This window comes from Theropithecus gelada, chromosome 15 (assembly GCF_003255815.1).
Source record: "Theropithecus gelada isolate Dixy chromosome 15, Tgel_1.0, whole genome shotgun sequence".
NCBI classification, from domain to species: Eukaryota; Metazoa; Chordata; class Mammalia; order Primates; family Cercopithecidae; genus Theropithecus; species Theropithecus gelada.
Genome location: NC_037683.1, coordinates 42,980,766 through 43,003,576, shown reverse-complemented (window position 1 = coordinate 43,003,576; position 22,811 = coordinate 42,980,766). Strand labels below are relative to the sequence as shown.

General features: G+C 45.2%; 1 protein-coding gene across 1 annotated transcript in view; it reads left to right on the top strand.

The window, feature by feature from the left end:
• Window positions 1-10,360: 10,360 nt before the first annotated feature.
• NANS (N-acetylneuraminate synthase) overlaps window positions 10,361-22,811 on the top strand; it is a 47,537-nt gene continuing 35,086 nt past the window's right edge. The window contains exon 1 of the mRNA XM_025359048.1: window positions 10,361-10,590. The gene's annotated coding sequence lies outside the window, so the exon portion shown is untranslated. The remainder of the gene's footprint in view (window positions 10,591-22,811) is intronic.

The following is a 22,811-nucleotide window of genomic DNA, read 5'->3' as shown; positions in this document are numbered from 1 at the left end:
ATGTCGAGCATCTTTTCATGTGCCTATTGACCCAGAGATGATCTTCTATCAGATGTCTGCATCAGGTTGGTCAGCTTCAGGGGACAGTATCACACAGCGGAGCCCCGGTTACTGTGGGGCACTCTGGTTCCTGGGGTTGTTTTCAGAGATGACCATGAGGAAGCAGTGTGGTGAGAAAGGTCTCCCATGAAGATACAGATTTTTTTTTTTTTTTTTGAGACAGGGTCTTGCTCTGTTGCCCAGGTTGGAGTGTAGTGGTGTGATCTTGGCTCACTGCAACCTCCACCACCCAGGTTCAAGTGATTCTCCTGCCTCAGCCTCCCAAGTAGCTGGGACTACAGGCACCCACAACCACATCCGGATAATTTTTGTGTTTTTAGTAGAGATGGGGTTTCACCATGTTGGCCAGGCTGGTCTCGAACTCCTGACCTCAAGTGATCCTCCTGCCACTGCACCCAGGGAGATTTTGAAGCCCTAGAATGGAGAAGATTCCCAATGACAGTGAGGGAGAAGCGGGAGAGTTGTGACAGCTTTGGGAACCCTTTGAAGTTAAGGGTGAGATGAGAAGGTGGAGACACGTCAGACCCACTGTCCTAACTGGGTACGGGGAGGGGCAGGACCAGCCAAACTAGGGGTGAGGCCAGTGACAGGGATAAACTGTCAAGATGAGGTCTGAGGGTGGGAAGGTCCCCGCAGGCTGCAGGCGGTAGAAACAGGCCTGGGAGCAGGGGCTCAGGAATGAGACCCCTCCCTGAGTGTTTGGGCAGGTCTGAGCCAACAGGGCCTTACACACCTCTTCTCGTGCAGTTCTCACTACTGCCCTCTGGTGGTGGCTGTCTCCATTTCACAGGGGAGGACGTTGAGAAGTTCCTCTGCGTGAAGGGACAGAGCTCGGAGGTGAACCCCGGCCTGAATTATCCAAAACCCTGTGCACTTCTCAGGACACTGTAGTGTTCCAGCACCCCATAGGGACCCAGTGAGGGAAGAGATTATTGTCATGTGGAAGACATTTGGGGTGGGGGTCTCAGCCAAAACATCGACTCATCAGAAAGACTCCTCTTGGCCACCCATCTAAAGAAGGTCCCTTTCCTAATTTCTCATGCGGCACTCAGTTTCTTCACTGCCCTCATCATAATTCAAGATCATATATTTATATGTGAATATAGTTTACTTTTATCGTAAACTAAAGTTTGCAGGAAAAGGACCGTGGAGGCCTCTTTTGTTCCGCATTCTATCCCCAGCACCTGCTGTGGTACCAGGCAAGCAAGCAGGCACTCGAAACTGCTTTGGTGGATGCAGCAGTGGGGTACACTGGAAAATGGAGGCAAGTGAGGGATGTCACAGGTCACAAGCCTCCACCAGAGACTGAAGGTGTTGACTTTCACTTCCCACACCCTCTAGAGTGTGATGGGAGGTTTGCTCTCTCAGGGACAGCATAAAAATGATGCTTATGTTACAGGGATGAGAACCAAGGTTGGGGAAGCAGAAAGTAGGTGGTGTGACCAGCAACGGTGTGATCAGCAAGGGTGCCTGAAAATGGGACAACTGACAGCCTTGGAAGAAGCAGGTTCTTTGGCCATGGGACCTGAGGCAGGCCCTCAGCAGCTGGGGCTGGGCAGCTTGGGCGGCTCCATGCCTCACTTCCTCCTCTGAGGAACTGGCCAGAAAGCTGACTTCAGTGACGACTCGGGGAACAGTCAGGTTCACCCAAGGAACAGAATGTGGCCTGAGAACAGATGAAGTCAGTTATGCCTCAGTCATCGCTGTCATATTTTCTCCTCTGCACTTGCTCATTCAGAAAATATTTATTGCCATCTACTAGGTATTAAGAAGTCCTTGTAGGCTGGGCGTGGTGGCTTACGGCTGTAATCCCAGCACTTTGGGAGGCCGAGGTGGGTGGATTACGAGGTCAGGAGTTTGAGACCAGCTGACCAACATGGTGAAACACCATCTATACTAAAAATACAAAAATTAGCCAGGCATGGTGGCGTGCACCTGTAATACCAGCTACTCCGGAGGCTGAGGCAGGAGAATCACTTGGACCCATGAGGCAGAGGTTGCAGTGAGCAGAGATCATGCCATTGCACTCCAGCCTGGACAACAGAGTGAGACTCTGTCTCAAAAAAAAAAAAAAAAAAAAAAAAGTCCTTGTAATCCCAGCACTTTGGGAGGCTGAGGTGGGCAGATCACCTGAGGTCAAGATTTTGAGACCAGCCTGGCCAACATGGTGAAAACCCATCTCTACTAAAAATACAAAAACTAGCCGGGTGTGGTGGCTTGTGCCTGTAATCAGCTACTTGGGAAGCTGAGGCAGGAGAATCACAGGAACCTGGGAGGCAGAGGTTGCAGTGAGCCAAGATTGCGCCACTGCACTCCAGCCTGGGCAACAGAGTGAGACTCCATCTAAAAAAAAAATTAAAAATGCCAGGCGAGGTGGCTCACACCTGTAATCCCAGCACTTTTGGAGATTCAGAGGGGTAGATCACCTGAAGTCAGCAGTTCGAAACCAGACTAACCAACATGGAGAAACCCCATCCCTACTGAAAATACAATATTAGCCAGGGGAGTAGGGGGTGCATGCCTGTAATCCCAGCTACTCCGGAGGCTGAGGTAGGAGAATTGCTTGAACCCGGGAGGCGGAGGTTATGGTGAGCCGAGATCATGCCATTGCATTCCAGCCTGGGCAACAATAGTGAAACTCGGCCTCAAAAAAGAAAAAAAAAAAAAAGTCCTGTGCTTGGTGCTGGAGATAGAGTAGGAAAGACTCCATGCCCTGATCTCAAGGAGCTCCTGGCTCCATAGGACACAGTGACAATACAAGGCTCCAGGCAACCTCAGGCAGAGGCCTGACCTGACTTGTCACCTTGTCTCTCTAGGGCTTTGCCCTGGGTTCAGTGCTGGGAAGGTGCTCCAAATGGTTCCTTAACTGAAGGCGCCTACACTCTAAAGGGAAAGACAGACAAAAGAGGTAGATGTTGCTCAGACCAGCTTGGCCGGGGAGACCCCAACCCAGTGGTGCTAGAGGAATTAAAGACACACACACAGAAATATAGAGGTGTGAAGTGGGAAATCAGGGATCTCACAGCCTTTAGAGCTGAGAGCCCCGAACAGAGATTTACCCGTATATATTAACAGCAAGCCAGTCATTAGCACTGTTTCTATAGATATTAAATTAACTAAAAGTATCCCTTATGGGAAATGAAGGGATGGGCTGAATTAAAGGAATAGGTTGGGCAGTTAACTGCAGCAGGAGCATATCTTGAAGGCACAGATTGTTCATGCTATTGTTTGTGGCTTAAGAACGCCTTTAAGCGGTTTTCTGTCCTGGGCGGGCCAGATATTCCTTGCCCTCATTCCAATAAACCCACAACCTTCCAGCGTGGGCGTTATGGCCATCATGAACATGTCACAGTGCTGCAGAGATTTTGTTTATGGCCAGTTTATAGCCAGATTTTGGGGGGCTTATTCCCAAAAAGATGTCATAAAGGGTGAGAAGTGGGTGAAGAAGGGGCCAGGCATGGTGGCTCATGCCTGTAATCCCAGCACTTTGGGAGGCCAAGGCAGGCAGATCACCTGAGCTTGGGAGTTCGAGACCAGCCCAGCCAACATAGTGAAACCCTGTCTCTACTAAGAAAATGTAAAAATTAGCTGGGCATGGTGGCGTGCACCTGTAATCCCAGCTACTCGGGAGGCTCAGGCAGGAGAATTGCTCAAACCCAGGAGGTGGAGGTTGCAGTGAGCTGAGATTGTGCCACTGCACTCCGGGCGACAGAGCAAGACTCCATCTCAAAAAAAAAAAAAAAAAAGAAGAAGTGGGTGAAGAAGAGGGTCTTGTGGGAGCCCAGAAATGGCTACTGGGGAGATCAGAGAAAGATCTGAGAGGAAGCAGCTTGTGCACTGAAGGACCTGCAGACGGTAGCCAGGTGAGGCTCAGTGTCGTGAGGGTGGAGGAGCGGGGAGTGTGCAGGAACAGGAAACAGGCTGTGCCAAGACCTGGAGGTGACGGAACATGATCCTTTAGGGAACTCAAAATAGTTCTGTGTAGCTGGAGCACAGAGTGGCAAAAAATTAGGCAGGAGTCCTAAAGGTTGGAAGAAGTTTTCTAGGAGCCAACTTCAAAAGGGGTCTGGCACAGTTGGGGTAGCCACTGGGGCCTCAAACTCCAGAGGGTCTAATCTGAAAACTGGACCCCCCCATCCTCAACCTTGACCCCATGACCTAGCACTCTGGGTACTCTAGCTTCTCCAAACTAAGTTCTTCTTGCGCTTTCCTGCTAACAACAGAAAAGAGTCCCTCCTTGGTTTAATTTGTTGTTATTACTTGCTTTTCTTTGAGATTGGATCTCATAATGTTGCCCAGGCTGGCCCCTAACTCCTGGGCTCAAGCAGTACTCATGGCCTCAGCCTCCCAAGTAGCTAGAAGGCTACAGGTACATGCCACTGCATCCGGCTGTCTTTTTTTTTTTTGAGACGGAGTTTCGCACTTGTTGCCCAGGCTGGAGTGCAATGGCGCGATCTCGGTTCATCGCCCGCCTCCCAGGTTTAAGTGATTCTCCTGCCTCACCCTCCCTAGTAGCTGGGATTACAGGCATGTGCCACCATGCCCAGCTAATTTTGTATTTTTAGTAGAGACGGGGTTTCTCCATGTTGGTCAGGCTGGTCTCGAACTCCCAAGCTCAAGTGATCTGCCTGCCTCGGCCTCCCAAAGTGCTGGGATTACAGGCATGAGCCACCGTGCCCAGCCTGCACCTGGCTCTTAATTTATTTTTATTTTATTGTATTTTATTTTTGAGATGGAGTCTCTCTGTGTCACCCAGGCTATAGTGCAGTGGCGCAATCTCGGCTCACTGCAACCTCCACCTCCCGGGTTCAAGCAATTCTCCTGCCTCAGCCTCCTGAGTAGCTGAGATTACAGGCGCGAGCCACCATGTCCAGCTAATTTTTTGTATTTTTAGTAGAGATGAGTTTTCACCATGTTGGTCAGGCTGGTCTCGAACTCCTGACCTCAAGTGATCTGCCCACCTCAGCCTCCCAAAGTGCTGGGACTACAGGCATGAGCTATCAAGCCTGGACTAATTTATTTTTAAAGACCTTCCTACACGTTCTCATCCATTTGGACAGATTGAACATTGATTCATTATCCAAGCAGAAAAAGCACCAGAAACTGACTTTAAATCCAAGAATAAGAGTGGAAAGAAAATTGAGTCCTTTCCCTCTTTACTATAGTAAGACAAAGTACTACCTTAAATTACTGAAAATTTTTATTTAGTCACAAATGAGCCTAACTTGCTTTCGTGAGATGACTATTTTTAAATGTGATTTCTCTTTTTTTTCCTTTAATTTCCACTTATTCACAAATTATGCAAAACTGCAATAGCTTTCTTCAGTCAAAAGTGACTGAGTTACTTTAGTGCTGGATTTCATTTTCTCTGTGATCAGAGTCCACTGCTCAGCCTCACCCCAGAATGCGAAGGCCATTTAAACCTGAGACACGGCCAGGCACGGTGGCTCACGCCTGTAATCCCAGCACTTTGGAAGTCCAAGGTGGGTGGATCACGAGGTCAGAAGTTTGAGACCGGACTGGCCAGCATAGTGAAACCTCACTTCTACTAAAAAATACAAAAATTAGCTGGGCGTGGTGGTGGGCGCCTGTAGTCCCAGCTACTGGGGAGGCTGAGGCAGGAGAATCGCTTGAACCTGGGAGGTGGAGGTTGCAGTGAGCCGAGGTTGCACCACTGCACTCTAGCCTGGTGACAGAGAGAGGCTATGTCTAAACAAACAAACAAACAAACAAAAACACCAAAAAAAAAAAACCGAGACAGTAAACACATGCCATCTAGGGTAGCACACCCATATCTCATGCATGATAAGTGAACTTGCTTCAACCTCCCTCCCTCTTATTTTTACTTTTAGAGACAGACTGTCACTCTATTGCCCAGGCTGGAGTGCAGTAGCATGATCACGACTCACTGCAGCCTCAACCTCTCGAGGCTCAAACAATCCTCCTGCCTCAGCCTCTTGGGTAGCTGTGTAGCTGGGAATGAAACCGCCTTTGCAAAATTATGACTGAGACAGTGAAAGAGCTCTAACTTAACTTATTCCAACTTGCTTCTAACCTCCAAGCTGTCCTTGTTCATTCCTGGGCGTAGGCTGAACTAACTTTGGGAGAAACTTAGTTTACAGTTTAAACAAAGACACTAACAGCCCTTTCCCAAAGCAGACCTCCTTGCCTGGGCTCTAGATTGCCTTTGCAGGAGTAATATTAGCCATAAGATTAGGAATTATGGTTTAGGAGTTATGCAGCTGGAGGGGGACAAGATTCTGACCCTCCCTAAACTGCTCCTAAGGTCCCCTCCCTAAACTGCTCCTAAGGTCAGTGCTTGAGATATTTTGCAGACCCTGCACTTGATGGATCAGCTGGCCTCACCCAGATCAATAAACTGGCTCATCTGATCTTGTGGGCCCCGACCCAGGAACTGACTCAGTGCAAGAAGACAGCTCCGACTCCCTGTGATTTCATCCCTGACTAATCAGCACTCCTGGCTCACTGGCTTCCCCCACCCACCAAGTTATCCTTAAAAACTGCTCCCTAAATGCTCAGGAAGACTGATTTGAGTAATAATGAAACTCCAGCCTCCTGCACAGCCGGCTCTGCATGAATTACTCTTTCTCTATTGCACTTCCCCTGTCTTCATGAATCAACTCTGTCTAGGCAGTGGGTAAGGTGAACCCCTGGGTTACAGGACCACAGGCATGCGCCACCATGCCTGCCTAACTTTTTTAGTTTTTGTAGAGACCAGGTCTCACTATGTTACCCAGGCTGCTCTTGAACTCCTGGGTTCAAGTGGTCCTCCTGTCTCAGCCTTGCGAACTTCTGAGATTACAGGTATGAGCCACCGCACCCGGCGTCTCTCTCTTTCCTTTGGTTGCCTCCTGTTGGGTCTCCAAACACGCACTTCCTCACAACCCCTCCACTCTTTGGATTCCTCCATCCCAGGGTCCATTCTTCACCTGCTTTGACAACTGAGCTTTTCCAAGAAAGGGCTATTTTCACTTTTTCTATTTCTTCAACTCCCCTTTGCCACCAAATCTGCTGTCTCCAAGTGGCCCCTTGATCCCCACTGCCACTGGTGTCTTCTCGTTCCTCATTCTTCTGGACTGCTTGGGGCCTTTGATGTTGCGGGTCTCGCCTCCTCAGGACACACACCTGTTCTGCCTCCTGCTTGTTTCTCCCAGGGCAGCTGCACCCGCTGGCTACTCCGCACTGCTCAGCCCCCCGCATGCGCTCTCCTGCAGTAGTCGGGCCCATCCTCGGTCTTTTTCCAAGTCAGAGTGGCTCCCAGATCTCTCTCCACTCGAGACCTCTGCTCTGAGCTATCATATTGCCTTTCCTCCTGCCTGGGCAGCAGTTTCACCTACGTATTTTCTTTTCTTTTCTTTTTTTTTTTTTTTTTTTTTTTTGAGACGGAGTCTTGCTTGGTCACCCAGGCTGGAGTGCAGTGGCATGATCTTGGCTCACTGCAACCTCTGCCTCCTGGGTTCAAGCAATTCTCTGCCTCAGCCTCCTGGGTAGCTGGGATTACAGGTGCCAGATACCATGCCCTGCTAATTTTTGTATTTTTAGTAGAGAGGGGGTTTCACCATCTTGGCCAGGCTGGTCTTGAACTCCTGATCTCTTGATCCACCCGCCTCGGCCTCCCAAAGTGCTGGGATTACAGGCGTAAGCCACCGTGCCGAGTAATTTTTTTTTATTTTTGTTACAGACAAGGTTTCATCATGTTGGCAAGGCTGGTCTCAAATTCCTGGCCTCAAGTAATCCACCCACCTTGGTCTCCCAAAGTGCTGGGATTAGGTAAGGTGTGAGACTTATTAGGCATGCCGATAGAAGTGCATCTTGGAGACTCATAAGACCTCTTCTTTTCCCCCTATTTAGGCTTGCAATTCTTGATAACCTGTTTTATTACTCTAGGGAATTGTCAGCCGACCAGCCCTAAATTTGCATTTTTTTTTTTTTTTTTTAGATGGAATCTTGCTCTGTTGCCCAGGCTGGAGTGCAATGGCGCGATACTGGCTCACTGCAACCTCCCCGTCCTGGGTTCAAGTGATTCTTCCGCCTTAGCCTCCCGAGTAGCTGGGATTACAGGCATGCGCCACCATGCCCACCTAATTTTTGTATTTTTAGTTTCGCCATGTTGGCCAGGCTGGTCTGGAACTCCTGACCTCAGGTGATTAGCCCATCTCAGCCTCCCAAAGTGCTGGGATTACAGGCATGAGCCACCATGACTGGCTAATTTGCATGTTAAAGCAAGCAACTCTTAAGTGAAAAATCAGACGGCAAAATTTACATCTCTAAATACAGAGAGGAAAAAGTCTGGTGTGCTAGAGGGAAATTAAAACTGATTTAATTACCAGTTAAACATAAAATTATAGAAATCTATCATAAAGGTCTTTTAAATACACACACACAGACAAACATACACACACACAGAGATCCTATAGCTTTTACTTCAGAACTCTAGCCATGAGATAAACACAAGTTTACCGGCTTGCAAAAAAAAAAAAAAAAAAGTTCGGATCCAAACAGTGGTTTTTATCTCAGTAGAAAAGTAACAGCAGAGTTAAAGTAAGCAGAAAAGAAATAGAGAACAAGAGAACTTAGAAATTCTATGGACTTTTGGGCTCTTTTTCTTTAATGCAATCGTCGTCTTGTGCACAAAGACCGTAATATTTCAATTTTACACAAATTCTAACAAGTAGAGGTGCCGTAACACTAAGAGGGCCCCAAAGGGGGTTACTCTTCTTGTTTTCTCCGCCTTCTTAGATTATTTGTTTCCTTTTTTTTTTTTTTTTTTCCCGTTAAAAGGAGGAACTGAGCTGTGTCCTAGGGCTTTTGTGGAGTGCGTCAGTGTGTGCTGTTTGCGGGCAGGACTCCATAGTGTGTCTCCACTGCGGCGTTGCTGCCTTCTTAGCGTCTCAGTTTCTGACTCTGGAGGTCTAAGTCCCTCCAAGAGGGCTGAAAGTGCGGAGTCATCAGCTTCCATATGCCCTTCCTGGACGAGCCTTTTTAAAACTAATTTTGGTGGAGGGTTCCCTGTGGGGCCGTTGCACATCATGAGGGTCAACCCTCCAGACACTCCCACGTGGCGCCCGGTCACTGAGGGACGCCTTTCAGCTAGGAAGGGCAAAATGCTCTTTCTTTTTTTTTTTTTGAGATGGAGTCTCGCTCTGTCACCAGGCTGGAGTGCAGTGGTGCCATCTCGGCTCACTGCAACCTCCAACTCCCTGGTTCAAGCTATTCTCCTGCTTCAGCCTCCCAAGTAGCTGGAATTACAGGCACACGCCACCACATCCAGCTAATTTTTATATTTTTAGTAGAGATGGGGCTTCACTATGTTGGCTAGGATGGTCTCGATATCCTGACTTCGTGATCTGCCCGCCTTGGCTTCCCAAAGTGTTGGGATTACAGGCATGAGCCACCGTGACTGGCTGCAAAATGCTCTTTCTCTTGGGTGCTGAGTAAACTCTGTCATTTACCTATGAAAACAACAGTTCAGTTCCTCACCTAAATGTACACAGACAAGCCAAATTGAGATTAATTTTGGGAGAAAAAGCAATGACGAAGACCCTTTAGAATGCACCTCTGAGTTCAGTGTGGTGGCTCACACCTATAATCACAGCACTTTGGGAGGCCAAGGCGGGTGCATTGCCTGAGCTCAGGAGTTTGAGACCACCCTGGGCAACATGATGAAACCCTGTCTCTATTAAAATACAAAAAATTAGCCGGGTATGGTGGTGCATGCCTGTAGTCCCAGCTATGTGAGAGGTTGAGGCAGGAAAATTGCCTGAACCCAGAAGGCGGAGGTTGCAGTGAGCCAAGACTGCACCACTGCACTCCAGCCTGGGTGACAGAGCAGACTCTGTCTCCAAAAAATAAAAATAAAAATAAAGAATGCACCTCCAAACTAGAAGTATGATCCTTAAACAACAGCTTCCTAAGAGAGAAAAAAACAACAGCCAAGACTACTCCTGTAAATTGTGCTCAGCCACCCCTAACTTTGTAGCTCTCGTCCACCATTACACACGCCAAGGTCAAATCCTCTCTCAGTACAAGGTCATCTCTGATATCGTGAACTATAACAAGTGGAGGTATAAACAAACCATGGCCCACACCTGTGCCAATTACTGAGTTTTTTTTTTTTTTTTTTGGCCAATCAAATGTAGCCAACTGTTTAAACTGTGTTCAAATAAGGCAAATGCCGAGCTGTAACCAATCCAGTTGTTTCTGAACCTCACTGCTGTTTTCTGTACATCACTTTCCTTTTTCTGTCCATAAACCTTCTTCCACCACATGGCTGTGCTAGAGTTTCTGAGCCTAGCCTGGCTCAAAAGGCTCCCCAGTTCATGAATTGTTCTTTTCTTAATTAAACTCCTTTAAATTTAACTCAGCTGAAGCTTTGCTTTCATCTGATGTGGTCAGAAGCAGGATCTGAAGTAGAGCTTCTAATGACCTCCAGGGGTGCTGAGTGAACTAGCAACGTACCTGCAAGACCCATTTGTGTCCATTGATCTCTTGGAGCAGCTGGGGATCATGGTAAGTTCTTGCTCAGATTTCAGAACTCCATGGATTTGTGTTTTGAGCTCTCCAAGTTTCTTTGAGGAAATTTCTGTTCCGAACTGGGTTTGGAAATCACAACAGAAACTGGACTGGGTCCAGGATTGAATTAGATCTGGTAATTAACTGGCTTGGATCATGTTAAGGCCTCTTACATCTGACTGGGTCAGAAAGAAACTGGTAGTAAATGGTAATATTGCAGGGGTTGTAAAATTTGGGTTTTGGAAATCACAGGGATTTTTGTTTTTCACCCCTTTGTTTCATTTTTCTTGAGTGCTTACATAGGAAAAAAAGCATTGGCTAAGTTAATCAAGGGAACCTGAGAGCAAACCCAGTATCTTAGATAAAAATTAGATACTTAATTTCTGAAGAACTGAGTTCCTTCTGACTTATATATACGTAAGTGTTAGGGCCCCAGAAGCAGCAAAGTCTTACAGAAATGGTGAAATCGTACTAAACGTAACTTAAAGTGGAACATTCCAAATGAATAAAACTGTACTGAAATGCATTTGAAAATGAGGGCTCCCTAATTAGTCTCATCTAAGGATGTCTGTTGATATGCAGAAGAGTTTTTTTATTTGTTTGTGGGGGTTTTTTTTTTCTTTCTTTCTGAGACGGAGTTTCGCTCTTGTTGCCCAGGCTGAAGTGCAATGGCGTGATCTCGGCTCACCCCAACCTCCGCCTCCCAGGTTCAAGCAATTCTCCTGCCTCAGCCTCCAGAGTAGCTGGGATTACAGGCATGTGCCACCGCACTCAGCTAATTTTGTATTCTTAGTAGAGAGGGGGTTTCGCCATATTGGCCAGGATGATCTTTAACTCCTGACCTCGTGATCCACCCGTCTGGGCCTCTCAAAGTGCTGGGATTACACGCATGAGCCACCGTGCCCAACTGATATACAGAAGAGTTTAAAAAGATTTCCACATTTTTATTTAAAGACTTTACAAAAGGCAAATAAAAAGCCTAGGCAACTAATTGATTTAAAAAATTAAACCTGCCTTGTACTCTTTGCTGACAGCTGTGGGTGACAGGATTAGGCACGTACAGGACCTTGGAACATGGGGAAGCTTTTCTCCCCAAAGGTGAAATTTGGGAGCTGATGGGACAGCTGGAAAAGGTCCCTTGGTGACCAAAAAGCGACTTGAACTTTTGATTAAGCATCACTGCAATGGCTGGGTGATACGGTTTGGCTGTGTCCCCAACTAAATCTCATCTTGAATTGTAGCTCCCATAATTCCCATGTGTTGTGGGAGGGACCTGGTGGGAGAGAATTGAATCATGGTGGTGGTTTTCCCCATACTGTTCTCATGGTAGTGAGTAAGTCTCACGAGATTTGATGGTTTTATAAGGGGAAATCCCTTTTGCTTGGTTTTCATTCTCTTGTCTGCTGCCATGTAAGATGTGCCTTTTGCCTTCCACCATGATTGTGAGGCCTCCCCCACCAAGTGGAACTGTGAGACCATTAAACCTCTTTTTCTTTATAAATTACCCAGTCTTGGTTATGTCTTTATCAGCAGCATGAAAATGGACAAATACTGTAAATTAGTACCAGTAGAGTGGACCAGTGCTGTAAAGATACCCAAAAATGTGGAAGTGACTTTGAAACTGGGTGACAGGCAGAAGTTGGAACAGTTTGGAGAGCTCAGAAGAAGACAGGAAAATGTGGGAAAGTTTGGAACTTCTTAGACACTTGTTGAATGGCTTTGACCAAAATGCTGATAATGATTTGGACAATAAAATCCAGACTGAAACAATAAAATCCAGGCTGAGGTGGTCTTAGATGGAGATGAGGAACTTATTGGGAACTGGAGTAAAGGTGACTCTTGCTATGTTTTAGCAAAGAGACTGGTGGCATTTTGCCCCTACCCTCAAGATATGTGGAACTTTGAACTTGAGGGAGATGATTTAGGGTATCTGGCAGAAGAAATTTCTAAGCAGCAAAGCATTCAAGAGGTGACTTGGGTGCTGTCAAAAGCATTCAATTTTAAAAGGGAAATAGAATATAAAAGTTCAGAAAATTTGAAGCCTGACAATGTGATAGAAAAGAAAACCCCATTTTCTGAGAGAATGAGAGCCAAGTGAAAGGGGAAACCCCCTATAAAACCATCAGATCTCATGAGATTTATTCACTATTATAAGAACAGCATAAGGGAAACTGCCCTCATGATTCAATTATCTCCCACCAGGTCCCTCCCACAACATGTGGGAATTATGGGAGCTACAATTCAAGATAAGATTTGGGTGGGGACACAGCCAAACCATATCACCATGAAATCTCTTTTTCTTTATACATTCATTACCCAGTCTCAGGTATGTCTTCATCAGCAGCATGGAAACAGACTAATACAGTGCGCCTTTCTCTGGCCTCCCTGAGCTCCTCGCCTTCCCCACCCTGCCACAGGCAATGCTTTTCTTTCTTTCTCTCCTTTTTCTTTCCTATCTTTTCTGTTACTCAGGGTGACCATCTTGCCCAGAGACCACATATTGAAACCCCTGGTTGGAGGTTGGATTAAAGATGACACGGCCCAACTGTGGGCATGTTTGAGCCTTGCCAGTTCGATATTGGGTGCTAAGCAAAGTGGCTAATGTCTATGTTTTGCCAAACATATTTTGCTCTGGTCAGAATGGAAAATGTTAATTTAGTTACCCTATGAAACCCTTTGGACAGCATCTTACAAAATTGAGAAGGTTTTGCTTGTGGTTCCATGAAACAGAAGGAAAAAAAAAAGATTTTCTTTTGTGTTGCAGCTTGACTACCAGAGCTATTGTGTGGTGAGCAGGTTTGCTAGGGCTTAAGGAAAGAGAACCCAGAAATCTGACATGCTGGCAAAAGGGTAAGGATTTCTCATCAGTCAGACTTTTGGCCTCTCTCTCTCTGTGCAAACCAGTTGAATTAATGGTAAAAATGACCATTCCTTTCCTCTGTAAAGTTTGGATTAATGGGAAAAGGGGTTTGTAAGGTGTGAGACTAGTCTTTCTGTGTTGTTCTATAATGGAGGGGGGTACTTTAGGATAGAATGTGGGCCTAGGACTTCATTATCCCACTGTTCAAGCCAGCATGACAAACTGGTCAGTTCCAAACCTTGCTGCAGGTCACAGAAAAAAACAAAACAAAACAAAACAAAACAAAACAGACTGAATGAGGTCTCCATCTTGTTTTATGTCCTTGGGAGCTTGACCTTGTAACCACGTGGTGGTACTTTCTCTTGATCTCTGTCTTCCAGGGAATAGGAATCTTGGGCTTCATATCATAGTCAGCTCTAAAAATTATCTTGAACAGTTATAAGTCTTTGGAAGCTCAAAACTGACTGCTCCAGACTCCATCTGGGAAGAGCAATGGAAACTGTCTGGTGCTGTAGCTTAGCAGTGAAGGCTTCACCATTCTATAATGGTGGCCCAAGTTCAATCCTGGCATAGGGAATGAATACTTTCTGGTTGATATGTATGTGACCTTTACCATTTGTTGATTCTCTTCCCCTTCATAAACAACTTCTAACTTCCTTTCTTAAATTTTCCTTTTTCTGAGCTACCTTTGAAGATTCTAAGTTTTATAAAAATTGCTTATCACCTCTTTGAAAATACCTTGGCGAGCAAGGGCGTGGTGGCTCACACCTGTAATCCTAGCACTTTGGGAGGCCGAGGCAGATGAATCACCTTATGTCAGGAGTTTGAGACCAACCTGGCCAACATGGTGAAACCCTGTCTCTACAAAAATACAAAAATTAGCCAGGAGTGGTGGCACATGTCTGTATTCCCAGCTACTCGGGAGGCTGAGGAAGGAGAATTGCTTGAACCCAGGAGGTGGAGGTTGCAGTGAGCTGAGATCGCACCACTGCACTCCAGCCTGCACGATAGGAGCAAGACTCCATCTCAGAAAAAAAAAAAAGAAGAAAAGAAAGAAAAAAAGAAAAGAAAATACCTTGGCTCATGCCTGTAGTCCCAGAACTTTGAGAGGCCGAGGTAGGCGGATCACCTGAGGTCAGAAGTTTGAGACCAGCCTGGCCAACATAGCAAAATGCTGTTTCTACTAAAAATACAAAAATTAGTCAGGTGTGGTGGTGGGCACCTGTAACCCCAGCTGCTCGGGAGGCTGAGGCAGGAGAATCACTTGAACCCAGGAGGTGAAGATTGCAGTAAGCTGAGATTGTGTTACTGTACTTCAGACTGGACAACAAGAGCTAAACTCCATCTCAAAACAAACAAACAAACCCCAAAAATGAAAATACCTCATAGACTTGTGGTTATTTCATAACCTTAGTTGAGGCTTGGTGGTTTCACTTATAAGGTTCCTTTTGGCAAAGTTTAAAAGTGAAAAATGTTGGCCGTTTGGCCTGGCTAAAGTTAGGTAATAAGAAATTTAAAAGGACTTTTTAAGAAGAGCACTATGGTTAAAAGTCAGCTTAATTAAAAGCAGATATTCAAACTCTAACAGCCTGGGACTCCTTGGATAAAACAGGAGGCACCACAGACCCCATTTTGGGAAAAACCTCTGTTTTTCTCATGAAACCCCAGGAATTGGAAGCAGTTAGATCCCTCTCAAAATCTAAGGCTCTGTTATTTTCTGCATTTCATGATCTGATATTTTTGACTTTTGGGGGTATCAGAAGTTACTTCACATTATGAGAGAAATTTAACATGTAATAGCTAGGTAGGAAATATAGTTTTGGGGACAGCTAATGGCAATTATGGGGGAATCCTCAGCTCTTTGCATGTTTGGATCAGAGAAGCATGCTCTTGGCCACCTAGAAAGTATGGAAATGAGCCGGGTGTGGTGGCTCATCCCTGTAATCCCAGCACTTTGGGAGGCCAAGGCAGGTGGATCACGAGGTCAAGAGTTTGAGACCAGCCTGGCCAATATGGTGAAACCTCATCTCTACTAAAAATACAAAAATTAGCCAGGTGTGGTGGGGCATGCCTCTAGTCCCAGCTACTCAGGAGGCTGAGGCAGAAGAATTGCTTGAACCCAGAAGGTGGAGGTTGCAGTGAGCTGAGATCATGCCACTGCACTCCGGCCTGGGTGACAGAGTGAGACTCCTTCTCAAAAAAAAAAAAAAAAAAGAAAGTATGAAAATGTCACCCCCACCCCCAGCTGAGAGATAAGACTCCTGTGGGTGATGGGCTAGTCACAGAATGGATTGGTTAGCTTTCGATTGCTTTGCAATGAAATGCATGGTAAAATCATTGCACTGTCTTGTTCCATAGCATTTCTCCTTTTAGGATCTGAGATCTGATTTAAAAATGAAACCCTTAATATTGGGGGAATCCATTTTACCTTCCAGGTGTGCCTACTTATTAGGCCCTAGAAACTGCATGCTTTCCTCACCCTGTTCTTCGAAGGGCTCCACTCTAAAGCCAATAATCCAATTAAGAAATGTAAAAATCTTACAACTACTAGCTCTTCTTCCATCTATCTGTCTGTGTAGTTATATATGTGTTGTGTGTGTGATGTTTATATAAAAGAGCTCTGATTAATCGGCTTGAAGAAAAATAAGCACTTAAATATTTTGAAAGAAAAAAACTGTAATGCCTTTTAGTTCACATGACTTTAGTAACCTTTGGGAAATAAAAACAATTTTAAAGATTATTGGTAAAATAAAGACATTTGGTCTAATTTAGGCAGGTCAGATATTAGGTTTGCTAAATGCTTCAAGGTTATAAACTGCTTCTTTGGCTTTTGAAAATTGTTCAACTTGAGTAAAGGAATAGGCTGGGCGTGGTGGCTCATGTCTGTAATCTCAGCATTTTGGGAAGCCGAGGCAGGTGGATCACAAGGTCATGAGATTGAGACCAGTCTGGCCACATGGTGAAACCCCGTCTCTACTAAAAATTCAAAAATTAGCTGAGTGTGATGGCGGGCGCCTGTAATTCCAGCTACTCAGGAGGCTGAGACAGGAGAATTGCTTGAACCTGGGAGGCGGAGGTTGCAGTGAGCCGAGATCATGCCACTGCACTCCAGCCTGGGTGACAGAGCAAGACTCCGTCTCAGGAGAAAAAAAAAAAGAAAAAAGAGTAAAGGAACAAAGAATGGCTATTCTGGCCGGGAACGGTGTCTCATGCCTGTAATCCCAGCACTTTGGGAGGCCAAGGCAGGTAGGTCACCTGAGGTCAGGAGTTTGAGACCAGCCTGACCAACATGGAGAAACCCCATCTCTACTAAAAATACAAAAATTAGCTGGGTGTGGTATCACATGCCTGTAATCCCAGCTACTCGGGAGGCTGAGGCAGGAGAATCACTTGAACCTGGAAGGTGGAGGTTGCGGTGAGCCAAGATTGCACCACTACACTCCAGCCTAGGCAACAGAGTGAGACTCTGTCTCAAAGAAAAAAAAAGAATGACTATTCCATATGTAGAGCACCCCCAAGGGCTGCTGGCTGTCCGTTTTTACGGTCATTTCCTAATTATATGCTGAAGAAGGGGTGGGTTATTCATGAGTTTTCCAGGAAAGGGGTGGACAATTCCTGGAACTGAGAGTTCGCCCCCTTTTAGACCATATGGGGTAACTTTCTACATTGCTATGACATTTATAAACTGTCATGGCACTGATGGGAGTGTCTTTTAGCATGCCAATACATTATAATTAGTGTATAACGAACAGTGAGGACGACCAGAGGTCACTCTCATTGCCATCTTGGTTTTGGTGGGTTTTGGCCGACTTCTTTATTGCAACTTGTTTATCAGCAAGGTCTTTGTGACATGTACCCTGTGTCGACCTCCTATCTCTTCCTGTAACAAGGAATGCTTTAATATCATGGGAATGCAGCTCAGAAGGTTTCAGCCTTATTTTATTTGGCCCCCATTCAAGATGGAGTCACTCTGGTTCAAACGTCTCTGCCATGGTGATAAAAGAAAAACTTCAGCTGAATTAAATTTAAAGGCGTTTAATTGAGCAATGAGCAAGTCACGAATTGGGCAGCCTTTAGAGCCAGAGTAGGCATAGATACTCCAGCCCTGCTTTGTGGTGGAAGAAGATTTATGGACAAGAAAAGGAAAGTGAAGTACAGAAAACAGAAATGAGGTTTAGAAGCAACTGGATCGCTTACCTCTCAGTGTTTGCCTTATTTTAACATAGTTGGAACAATTGGCTACATTTGATTGACCAAAACTCAGTGATTGGCACAGATATGGGCTACAGTCTGTTTACATCTCCACTTGTTATAGTTCATGATGTACAGAACACCTTTGGGCCGAACTTAAAGTATATAAGGAGGCAGCTTTAGGCTAAACTTGATTTAACAATTCCCCGCTTTTGGTCATTTTCTCAATTTTGAGAGATTGACCAAAACTTTAGTCATTGATGTCACTATCCCAGCATAAATATACTTATTTGGTCTTGAAACCCACTGGGAAACAATAGAACAGTGAGTTTTGCAAGGTGGGAACAAGGACTGAGTAGAGAGTACCTCCTTATGCTGGAACGTCCTTTTTACAGAAGAAAAACAAAACCTGGTTTGTTCTAGGACCTATGTGTTCCTTAGAGTCTTAGTATCACTATGTCACATTTAGTACAAGCGACTCCATTTTGGTTTGGTTTGGGGCCTAGAGCTCATTCCAAAACAATGGGCTCCCCTAATTTTGTTTTAAAAAATTCCCCCTTTTTGGTCACATTCTCACTTAGGTGAGAGTTCTCACTTAGGTGAGACCGTGACCAAAACTTAGGGCCTTAATGCCACTCTCAGTTCCCATTATTTTGGGTTTCTGGTCTCAGCGTGTCATTCATAGGTTATGGTGTCCTCATGGTTGCACATTTCTTTTTTCGAGACAGAGTCTACTCTGTCACCCAGGCTGGAGTGCAGTGGTGTGATCTTGGCTCACTGCAACCTCCACCTCCTGGGTTTAAGTGATTCTCGTGTCTCAGCCTCCTGAGTAGCTGGGTTTACAGGCAGGCACTGCCACACCCAGTTAATTTTTGTATTTTTTAGTAGAGACAGGGTTTCACTATGTTGGCCAGGCTGATCTCGAACTCCTGGCCTTGTGATCCACCTGTCTTGGCCTCTCAAAGTGCTGGGATTACAGGAGTGAGCCACAACACCCGGCATGGTTGCACATTTCTTTCATCTCTTGTCATTCCAACTGAAGAGAGCCCATTTGACATTCTAAAGATGGCTGTGTGCAAACACTTAAAACCTTTGAGAGAATACAGCACACCAAGGAGACTACTATTATGACTATTGCAAGGATAACACCAAATGTCTGGACTGTTCTTCTTATCCAGGGCCCCCACAAACCAAACCACCTAAAATTAAATAGATCAAAGAATGAGCTAGATGAAGAGTCTATTCGCTTAACTAAGCAGTCTTTCCACTAATCCCCTGCAACTGAATCTCTATAATGCCCGATGTGAAGTATTTATCCTTAGGCCACAAGTGCCAGCCCCTGCACAGATACTTCTGTTTAGCCAGTAAGTAATCTAGAGAAATTCCATTATTTAGCATAACTTTCATAAGATAAAGTCTGTTGTGGAACCATAGACTTTATGGTAGAATCTGCTATAGAAACTATCATGGGGGGATACATTTCTAATCATTGCTCCTTTTACTCCAAACCATAGAAAAAGGACTTAACAAATGATGCCCTTCTAGGGGAGTGAAGGCCTCCTGGCAATGATTTCTTTAACCCATGATGTGGGTTAAGAGGAGTGAGTCAATGTTCTAACAAGCAGCCACAGCTGGAAGGTAAAAACAGATCCCCAAAATTAAGGGTCCCATTTTTATACTGGATCCTGGATCCCCAAAAAGAAAGGAAATGTTACCGGAGAAGACAGTGCAATGCTTCTACTGTGGATTTCATTGCAAGGCAACCCAAAGCTAATCAGCTCTTTTTGTAATCAGCCCATCCCCTATGGAAGTCTCATATCTAGCAGGGGTGAGGGGGTGGGGTGGAGATGTTTCCATGCCTCTAGGTGGTCAAGAGCATGCTTCTTTGATACAAGCATGCAAAGAGCCAAGTATCCCTTGTAACTGCCATTAGCCATCCCTTAGAATACATTTTCTACCTGGTTATTACACACCAAGGCTAAAAGCTCTCTCACAACGCAAAGTAATTTTGGACACCCCCCTCTCACCACCCCAAAGTCAAAGTGTCAGGTAATGTAATGTAAAACAGAACAGAGCCTTAGATTTTGAGAGGACTCTATCCTCCTTCAATTCCTGGGGTTACATGAGGAAAACAGAGGTTTTTCCTAGAATGGGGTCTGTGACACCTCCTCTGTTTTTCCCCAGGAGTCCCAGGCTGTTAGTAACGATCTTAGGTTCTCTCATGTGGACATCAAGAATGGCAAGAAAAGAAGACAAAATGGAGAAAAACAATTCAGTTGACTGAGAAGAAAAAAAAAAAACTTTTAATTTTCCTTCAGAAAAATAAGAAGAGAAAAGAAAACAAACATAAAGGCTTTTAAAATATATGTACAGTTTGGATATCCACTTTTTATTAAGCTGATTTTAACCATATAACTCTTTTTTTCTTAAAAAACTATTAAAATTTTCTTTTATTTGTTTGAGACAGAGTTTTGCTCTTGTCGCACAGGCTGGAGTGCAGTGGCGCGATCCCGGCTCACTGCAACCTCCATCTCCCGGGTTCAAGTGATTCTCCTGCCTCAGTTTCCCAAGTAGCTGGGATTACAGGCGCGCGCCACCACGACTGGCTAATTTTTTTTTTTTTTTTTTTTTTGAGACGGAGTCTCGCTCTGTCGCCCAGGCTGGAGTGCAGTGGCGCTATCTCGGCTCACTGCAAGCTCCACCTCCCGGGTTTACGCCATTCTCCTGCCTCAGCCTCCCGAGTAGCTGGGACTACAGGTGCCCGCCACCACGCCCGGCTAGTTTTTTGTATTTTTTAGTAGAGACGGGGTTTCACCATGTTAGCCAGGATGGTCTCCATCTCCTGACCTCGTGATCCGCCCGTCTCGGCCTCCCAAAGTGCTGGGATTACAGGCTTGACCAACTGTGCCCGGCCTAATTTTGTATTTTTATTAGAGATGGGGTGTCTCCATGTTGGTCAGGCTGGTCTCGAACTCCCAACCTCAGGTGATCCACTCGTCTTGGCCTCCCAATGTGCTGGGATTACAGGCGTGAGCCACCGTGCCCAGCCTAAAATCTTTTATTACCAGACTGTAGCCAGGACAGCCAATATTTCTGGCTTTTGAATTCTACCACAGGTAACCTCCCATGTGAAATTAATACATTTTAACTAAGGTCATAACCATGGATGCATACAGTGTCTTAAAGAGATGATAAGCAGTTTTTGTTTTTGTTTTACAATAATTGGAGTCTCCCCAAAGGTAGTTCAGCAAAAGTAAAAATAAAGACAGGAAATCAGAATCAGTCCATGGGGAAAAAGAATCAATAAATGACAAAAAGTTACACAAATAACAAAACAGAAAGGGCTCACTCCCTAAGCCCCCTAAGCCAAGAATTGAAACTAGGCCACCATTGTCAAATGCCAAAGCGTTAGGACTGAGCTACTGCATTAAGCGTTTTCTATTGCTCTTCCCAGAAGGAAGATTTTGAGCTTGCAAAGTCTTTTAACTGCTCAAGATAATTTTTAGGGCTAACTATGACATGAACCCAAAAATTCCTGTCCTCTGGATGGCAGAATCCAAGATAAAGAATCCTCATATGGTCACAAGGTTAAGTTCAACAACTTAAAACAATATAAGAGAGCAGCTTCATCTGGTATTGGTTTCAGGGACTCACAGAAAAGTTTGTAAGTGACCAGCCTGCTGAACTGGCTTGGACAGTTGGCTTATACGGCTCCTAAGTCCACGTTCCACCCTGTGATGCCTCTCCATTATAGAACAACACAGAAAAACAAACTCAGAGCACTAAGTATACCAGATTTTCTATAGCCTAAAACTAGTCTCGTAAGTCTTTTTTTCTATTAATCAGACCTTTGCAGAGGAGACAAACAGTGATGTTTACCACACACACACACACACACACACACACACACACACACCACAGAGAGGCCAGAAAATTTGGCTAGTAAGAAGTTCTTACCCTTTTTTCCAGCATACCAAGTTTCCAGGTTCTCTTTCTCTGCAGCTTCCAAAAGAACGGAGCAGCCTTTGATCACTCTGCTTACTATGCTATAGCTGTGGGGGCCAAGCCTCACTACAAAATAAATAAATAAATAAAAATCATCCTTTTCTGTTTTATGGAACCATAGGCAAAGCTTCGCAACTTTTTTTTTTTTTTTTTTTTTTTTTTTTTNAGCTGCTCTCTTATATTGTTTTAAGTCGTTGAACTTAACCTTGTGACCATATGAGGATTCTTTATCTTGGATTCTGCCATCCAGAGGACAGGAATTTTTGGGTTCATGTCATAGTTAGCCCTAAAAATTATCTTGAGCAGTTAAAAGACTTTGCAAGCTCAAAATCTTCCTTCTGGGAAGAGCAATAGAAAACGCTTAATGCAGTAGCTCAGTCCTAACGCTTTGGCATTTGACAATGGTGGCCTAGTTTCAATTCTTGGCTTAGGGGGCTTAGGGAGTGAGCCCTTTCTGTTTTGTTATTTGTGTAACTTTTTGTCATTTATTGATTCTTTTTCCCCATGGACTGATTCTGATTTCCTGTCTTTATTTTTACTTTTGCTGAACTACCTTTGGGGAGACTCCAATTATTGTAAAACAAAAACAAAAACTGCTTATCATCTCTTTAAGACACTGTATGCATCCATGGTTATGACCTTAGTTAAAATGTATTAATTTCACATGGGAGGTTACCTGTGGTAGAATTCAAAAGCCAGAAATATTGGCTGTCCTGGCTACAGTCTGGTAATAAAAGATTTTAGGCTGGGCACAGTGGCTCACGCCTGTAATCCCAGCCCATTGGGAGGCCAAGACGAGTGGATCACCTGAGGTTGGGAGTTCGAGACCAGCCTGACCAACATGGAGACACCCCATCTCTAATAAAAATACAAAATTAGGCCAGGCGCAGTTGGTCAAGCCTGTAATCCCAGCACTTTGGGAGGCCGAGACGGGCGGATCACGAGGTCAGGAGATGGAGACCATCCTGGCTAACACGGTGAAACCCCGTCTCTACTAAAAAATACAAAAAACTAGCCGGGCGTGGTGGCGGGCACCTGTAGTCCCAGCTACTCGGGAGGCTGAGGCAGGAGAATGGCATAAACCCGGGAGGTGGAGCTTGCAGTGAGCCGAGATAGCGCCACTGCACTCCAGCCTGGGCGACAGAGCGAGACTCCGTCTCAA